Genomic DNA, 8,266 nt, shown 5'->3' with positions numbered 1-8,266 from the left:
CGGCTACTAGCCATTTGACGCCTAGCCACAACTAGCAACAAATTCCATTTTTTTCTCCAATTTTTTTTTTCCTTTTTCATGCCTTTATCACTAAGAACCTATTATCGAATTCTAAGCATAATAAGTAGATTGACCTCGAAAACAACCAAATCATAACAACAATCTAGCCCTTACGCATTCTCTAAGACTTAGTGGAATTACAAGTGTTTCTAGCATGCATATCAACCTACACGACTTAATATCACTTTAATGCTATCACTTCACTCTCATCAATATCACAATTCAGTCGATAAATCATTGCAAAAGGGATCATGGCAAATGCAACTATATGAACTAAACTATCATGAATATGCAGCTATATGACACACACACAATATTCCTTAACTACCACCCCCAAACTTAAAATCTTCACTGTCCTCAGTGAAGGTAGTAGAAAGGAACACAGGGTATACCTACTCGGAGTCATCATCATCACCCTCAGTGGGTGGAGTATCAGGCGGCGGGTATGCAGAGTCCTCACCAAAAACTGGCCACTGGATATCAGCTCCAAGGCCCCGAAAAGCAGTCCCTAACGCAAGGGTGAGCTCCTGAGCAAACCTGCTCTGCGTCTCATACATGGCATCCATCTGCCGTGAAAGCCTCCTATACTGAGCATCAGCCAACCCAGCACCCTTCTGAGCTCTCGAAGAACCAGCCTCATCACGCCCTGGCCTAGCCATAGTAGCACCTCGTGCTGGACGCCCTCCTGGAAGACGATAACCCAGCCCATGCTCCTCAGGCTCACCACCGGTCCACTCCTGCATCCCATTCAGAGTGCCAGAATCAATCGGAGCTGCCGGCAACTGCAACTGCTCATGAGCCGGCCAGTTCACTCCCACTGCTTGGCATAGCTTCGTAACCGTGGATGCATAAGGGATGTTCATATGCTTCGCCCCCCTCAAAAACTTCAGAATTCCTTGGTAGATGAACTCACCAAAGTCCACATAATACTCCTCATTCAGAATTCCCCACAACAACTGTGCTCTCTCAACTGTGACCTCGTGTGCATGCGAAGAAGGCAAAATATTAGCACAAATAAATGCATTCCATGCACGGGCATACCTGTTCATGGCGATCGCCGGAAAGTGACGATACTCATTAGTGTCGGTCCTGAAGGTCCAAATCGTGCCTGATCGATAGAGAGTCGCACAAATCAAATCCAAGTCAAAGTCCTCAGCAGTCTTTTCATTCCAGTTCTCCTCCTCGGGCTTCCTCTCTTGCTGTCCAATCACACGGCGAATCGCCGCAGGGTGATAATCAACTGTCAGCCCTCGGACCACAGAAAACCCATTCTTTTCGGCCTTCACGTTCACATAGAACTCACGAACCACACTCATCGGCACTGCTTCGGGCGACTCGCAGAAAGCTATCCACCCCTTCTCTGCAATCATGGGCAGCAACTCACCATCCCTCCCCGATGGTAAAAATCCTCTCTCCTTCAGAATCGGCTTCCCCAAAAGCCTAGTGTACTCCTTCTCCGCAGTTCTGTCAGTTAACCGAGGCCTTGCAGCAGTACCCCTCGATGAATCAGCAGTAGGAACTGTGCTGCTACTGTCAATAGTGCGTGCTCTCTTGGATGCCATTGATTCGTGAAAAAAAATGTATAAGAACTGAGTTTTGGTATTTGGGAGAGAGTTTAAGTATAGGAATTTTGTGGGAGATATGTAGGATAGGTGTATGTATATATAGGGTGTGGATTAGATTAGGGTTTGGTAATTAAGGGTTAAAATGATGGGGTAGTGGGAACAAATCGTGGGTTTATGGGCTACAACTTTTTTTTTTCTGAACTGTAAAAAAAAATTCTGGTACTCGACCCCTGAGCGGTCGCTCAGCAATGCTGAGCGGGCGCTCAGCTTGCTGCGCGGGCGCTCAGGGGGTCACTGGAGAATTTTTTTTTCAGCCCCTGTTTTCTGATTTTTTTGTGTTTTTGGATAGGTTATTAACTTCTAAGGGTTCCTGTAACAACAAATCATGGGTTGCCTCCCACGCAGCGCTTCTTTTTCGTCATTAGCTTGACGTTTCGTACCCTTCTCAAGTAGTCAACAAAATGGCACTAACCACTTCTCGGTTTGCCATGTCCCCATGGTAGTGCTTCAACCGCTGACCGTTAACCTTGAATGCTTGGTCCGGATCATTCTCAAAAATTTCCACCGCTCCATGTGGAAACACAGTTTTGACAATAAAAGGTCTAGACCACCTTGATTTCAACTTCCCAGGAAAAAGTCGGAGCCGAGAGTTGAATAAGAGAACTTGTTGCCCTGGCACAAATAACTTAGGATGTAGCTTCCTATCGTGCCACCTCTTCACCTTTTCCTTATACATTTTATTATTCTCGTACGCTTGAAGTCAAAATTCATCAAGTTCATTAAGCTGAAGCATTCTTTTCTTACCAGCTGCATCTAAATCCAGGTTCAACTTCTTCAATGCCCAATAGGCCTTATGCTCAAGCTCCGCAGGTAGATGACATCCCTTACCGTACACCAACTGAAACGGTGATATACCAAGTAGAGTTTTGTATGCTGTTCTGTAAGCCCAAACAGCTTCATCGAGCTTTAAAGACCAATCCTTCCTTGACGGACAAACAACCTTCTCTAGAATGCACTTTATCTCTCTGTTAGATACTTCCGCTTGACCATTTGTTTGTGGATGATAGGCAGTAGCTACTCGATGATTCACATTATAACGCTGCATCATAGAAGTGAACTTACGGTTGTAAAAATGCGATCCTTCATCACTTATGATTACCCGAGGTGTTCCAAACCTTGTGAAAATTTGCTTATGAAGAAAATTTAGCACTGCCTTTGCATCATTTGTCGGTAAAGCTTTAACTTCTACCCATTTTGAGACATAATCGACTGCCAGCAAGATGTATTGATTATTGCAAGACGAGATAAAAGGCCCCATGAAATCGATTCCCCAAACATCAAAGACCTCGACTTCAAGCATCACATTTAATGGCATCTCATCCTTCTTTGTCAAATTTCCCACTCTTTGGCAACGATCACACCTTAAAACAAACTGATGAGCATCCTTGAATAAAGTAGGCCAAAAAAACCTGCTTGCAGAATACGAGCTGCCGTCTTCTCACCACCATAGTGTCCACCATAAACCGTGGAATGGCAGTCTCGTAATATCCCCTCCATCTCACAGAACGGGATACATCTCCTGATGATCTGGTCAGCTCCCTGTCTAAACAAATATGGTTCATCCCACATATACCACTTCACCTCATGCAGAAACTTCTTCTTTTGAGCGGATGTCAAATTATGAGGCATTACATTGCTGACGAGATAGTTTACAATATCTGCAAACCATGGTTCTTCCTCCTGAACTGCGAACAACTGCTCATCCGGAAAAGATTCATTGATTAACGTCCTATCTTGTGAAGTAGAATCGTGATTCTCCAACCTAGAGAGATGGTCAGCTACTTGATTCTCAGTACCTTTCCTATCCTTGATCTCTAACTCAAATTCCTGAAGTAAAAGCACCCAACGAATGAGTCTCGGCTTCGAATCCTTCTTGGAAACTAGATAGCGAATAGCCGCATGATCAGTGAATACTGTTACTTTCGTACCAAGTAGATAAGATTGAAATTTCTCGAAACCAAAAACTATAGCTAAAAGCTCCTTCTCAGTAGTGGTGTAGTTCAATTGGGCCCCATTTAAAGTCTTACTCGCATAGTAGACCACATGGAAGAGATTTTTCTTGCGCTATCCCAGAACTGTACCTACCGCATAATCACTCGCATCACACATCATCTCAAACGGTTCTGTCCAATCTGGTGCTGTAATAACTGGTGCAGTGATCAAACTCTTCTTGAGAGTCTCGAATGCTGCCAAACATTCATCATCAAATTTGAAAAGCACATCTTTCTCAAGCAAATTGCACAACGGCTTAGATATCTTTGAAAAGTCCTTGATGAATCGCCGATAAAAACCCGCATGACCGAGAAAACTACGGATTCCTTTCACAGAATTAGGTGGGGGAAGATTTTCAATGACTCCCACCTTGGCCTTGTCCAACTCCAGACCCTTGTTAGAGACCTTATGCCCAAGAATAATGCCTTCACGCACCATAAAATGACATTTCTCCCAATTGAGCACCAAATTAGTTTCCACGCATCTTTTGAGTACGGCGCGCATATTATTCAAACATTCATCATATGAATGTCCAAAGACGGAGAAGTTGTCCATGAACACTTCGACATTATTTCCAATCATGTCAGAGAATATAGCCATCATACATCTCTGAAAAGTGGTCGGGGCGCCACATAACCCAAACGAAACTCTGCGAAAAGCAAATGTGCCAAATGGACAAGTGAAGGTAGTCTTTTCCTGATCCTCTGGTGCAATACAAATCTGATTATACCCTGAATAACCATCCAGAAGACAAAAATACTCATGACCCGCCAACCTGTCAAGCATCTGATCAATAAATGGAAGAGGGAAGTGATCCTTCCTTGTGGCTTTGTTTAATTTTCTATAATCCATGCATACTCTCCATCCTGTAACTGTTCGAGTGGGTATGAGCTCATTCTTTTCAATTGCAACCACAGTGATACCTCCTTTCTTAGGTACACATTGTACGGGGCTCACCCACGAGCTGTCAGAAATAGGATAAATGATGCCTGCATCTAGCCATTTCAGAATTTCTTTCTTCACCACCTCCTTCATGATAGGATTCAGTCTTCGCTGCTGTTGCACAGTTGGCTTACTACCTTCCTCTAGCAGAATTTTATGCATACAATATGAAGGACTTATCCCCTTGATGTCTGCTATGGTCCATCCAATAGCCGATTTGAATTCTCACAAAATCCTTAAGAGCTTGTCTTCCTCATTACCTGAAAGGTCAGATGAAATAATAACAGGTAACGTAGATGAATCACCTAAAAAAGCATACCTCAAGTGTTCAGGTAATGGCTTGAGCTCCAAGGTAGGTGCTTCCTCTATTGATGGTTTGAGCTTTCCTTCAGCATTCTTAAGGTCAGAAGTACCAAGAGATTCAAACGGTATGTCCAGCTTTCATTTCCAGGGAGAAGCGTTCAGATATTGTAATTGCTCGTTGCCATCTTCATCATCGCTGTCAAAATCCCCCACTAAGGCCTTTTCCAATGCATCAGACATTAGCATGCGATCGAGTTCCGAAGTAACCGCAGAATCAATCACATCCACTTTTAAGCACTCCTCATCTTCTGTAGGGAATTTCATTGCCTTGAATACGTTGAAGGTCACATCCTGATCTTGTACCCACATAGCAAGTTCACCTTTTTGCACATCTATCAAGGTACGGCCAGTAGCCAAGAAATGCCTTCCCAAGATTATGGGAATCTTCTTATCTTCCTTAAAATCCAGAATAACAAAATCTGCAGAAAAGAAGAGCTTATCCACCTTGACGAGCACATCCTCCACTATGCCCATTGGGTAAGTAATGGAACGATCAGCCAATTGTAGCGATATGTATGTGGGTTTTGGATCAGGCAGATCCAGCTTTTTAAAGATCGACAACGGCATCAGATTAATGCTTGCTCCCAAATCACAAAGGCACTTGTCAAAAGTCAGATTGCCAATGGTGCAAGGTATGGTGAAGCTTCCTGGATCTTTCAGTTTTGGTGGTAACTTTTGCTGCAGAACAGCGCTGTATTCTTCCGTGAGAGCAACGGTTTCAAGGTCATCCAGTTTCACCTTCCTTGAAAGAATAGTCTTCATAAACTTCGCATAACTAGGCATTTGCTCCAGAGCCTCAGCGAAAGGTATATTGATGTGAAGTTTCTTGAACACCTCCAAAAACTTCCCGAACTGTCTATCCAGCTTTTGTTGCTGCAATCTCTTAGGAAAAGGTGGTGGAGGATAGAGCTGTTTCTCCCCTGTATTAGCCTCAGGCAGAGTGTGTTCAACAGTAGTCTTCCTTGGCTCCGCCGCTTTCTCCTTTTGCTTAGATTCTTCATCTCTAATTTCAGCTTCTCCTTCTTTTGCCTTTTCAGCATCAGCAACTTTTCCAGACCTTAAGGTAATAACCTTGACTTGCTCTTTAGCTTCCTTCCTGCCTGGTACTTCCGTGTCACTGGGAAGGGTGCCAGGTTGACGATTGAGCACTGCATTGGCTAATTGACCGATTTGATTTTCCAAGGTCTTGATAGAAACCGCCTGACTCTTGCATAACAGCTTAAGTTCCTCAAAATCAGCACTAGTAGGTGCAGCTATACTTCCCTGTTGAGGATATGATTGTCTTGTAGTATACTGCCGTGGTTGCTGGAATCCAGGTGGGTTAAACTGTTTACTCACTCCTTGCTGATATGGTGGCTGAATAGCATTCTGATTATTTCCCCAGCTGAAATTTGGATGATTTCTGTTCTTAGGATGATAGGTTACTGGCACAAGCTGCTGTTGCCGCTGATAGTTATTCACATACTGAACAGATTTGTTGACAAGAGAACACTGATCCGTAGCATGAGAACCTGCACAAAGCTCACAAACCATAGCTATTTGATTAACTCCATATGTAGCCAGAGAATCAACCTTCATTGATAGCGCTTGGAGCTGGGCTGCAATAGCGGTGGCTGCATCAACTTCCAGAATACCTGCTACCTTGCCTGACGTCATCCTCTGAGTTGGGTTTTGATGCTCATTTGCAGCCATCGTCTCTATAAGATTATACGCCTCAGTATAGCTTTTAGCCCATAAGGCGCCTCCAGCTGCTGCATCGAGCATGGGCCGAGATTGGGCCCCCAAATCATTATAGAAACCAGTGATCACCATCCAATCCGGCATTCCATGATGTGGACATTTTCTCAACATTTCCTTGTAGCGTTCCCAAGCCTCGCACATAGATTCTGTAGGTTACTGCGCAAACTGAGTAAGAGCACTCCTCATAGCAGCAGTCTTTGCCATCGGATAAAACTTCACCAGAAACTTTTGCGCAAGATCTTGCCACGTAATGATGGACCCAGCTGGTTCAGAATGTAACTAGTCTTTAGCCTTGTCCCTCAGTGAGAATGGGAAAAGCCTCAACTTGATAGCCTCATCAGTCACGCCATTGTACTTAAAAGTGCTGCAGATCTCGACAAAATTCCTTATGTGCATGTTGGGGTCTTCAGTTGCCGCTCCTCCAAAAGAAACAGAATTCTGCACCATCTGAATAGTGCCCGGCTTGATTTCAAAGGTGTTAGCTTGAATAGCCGGATGAAGGATGCTTGACTGAATGCCATCAATTTTTGGCCGAGAAAAATCCATAAGAGCTGGATCAGCTTGAACAATACGATCTCCCATATTTACTGGTTCTTTCTGCTCAGTTCCTGAATCCGAATCCTCAAAATCTAACTTCTCCGGAATATCAAGAACTTCGTCTGTCTCCTCAGCTGTATCTAAAGTCCTCTTGCGAGCACGAGAACGAGTTTGCATAAACGCTTGCTAAAGTACCTAAAACACAACCGAAAATCGTAATTAACTACTACGTCCTAATCACTGAGTCCTAATGACCAATGATGGTAAGTACATAAACTAAACAAATACGCCGAGTCCCCGGCAGCGGCGCCAAAAACTTGTTAGGGCGAAATCACGCACTAATATTCACGCAAGTATACGCGTTCGCAAGTAATATAAAATACTTTCTAGTTCGTTCCCACAGAGACTCAGACTAAATTATTGTCTAATTGAACTCACTCACCAATGTATGATTACTTCTCAATGTTAAGACACTAACACTTAAAATTGTTGATTAAATATTAACTACAATTAACTACTTAATTAATCACTTAACTAACACTTTAATTTATCAACAATAAAACACTCATGAGATCACAACTTCATTATTACTTCCTTCAATAGCCATTGTTGTTACCTTTAGCATATGACAGTGATGATATTAATCGAATAACACAAAACTGATAAAAGCCAACTTTCATTGTACTAATACCATTCTACCAAGCATCCACAATTAAGATAGAAGTTGAATAGTCATCAATTATGTTGAGTTCCTATATGTCTACAGAAATTGACAACACAACGATTTAAGCACAAGTTATTCCTTTTGATTACATAGGGCAAATAAAACTGTTAGAGTTACCCACTAATCATATACAACGTACATGAACCTATGCTAGCATGGCAAGTTCTAAATTTCAAGATCCACCGTCGCTTCACAAGAGATTAACACCTTATCTTATATGTTCGCGACGCACATAAGACGACTACGCACAACCAATACTAGATATCATACAATCATCACATAC

The 8,266-nt window shown here is 43.0% G+C and overlaps 1 non-coding gene across 1 annotated transcript; it reads left to right on the top strand.

Annotated features, from left to right (window-relative positions):
• Positions 1 to 6,804: 6,804 nt before the first annotated feature.
• Positions 6,805 to 6,911, top strand: LOC141688210 (small nucleolar RNA R71). Its single transcript, XR_012561669.1, has one exon. It is a non-coding gene; the product is annotated as a small nucleolar RNA R71 (small nucleolar RNA).
• Positions 6,912 to 8,266: the final 1,355 nt, after the last annotated feature.

Source organism: Apium graveolens, chromosome 9 (assembly GCF_009905375.1).
Source record: "Apium graveolens cultivar Ventura chromosome 9, ASM990537v1, whole genome shotgun sequence".
Taxonomy (NCBI): Eukaryota; Viridiplantae; Streptophyta; class Magnoliopsida; order Apiales; family Apiaceae; genus Apium; species Apium graveolens.
The sequence above is the reverse complement of the archived record's forward strand: the minus strand, read 5'-3'. Positions and strand labels throughout refer to the sequence as shown.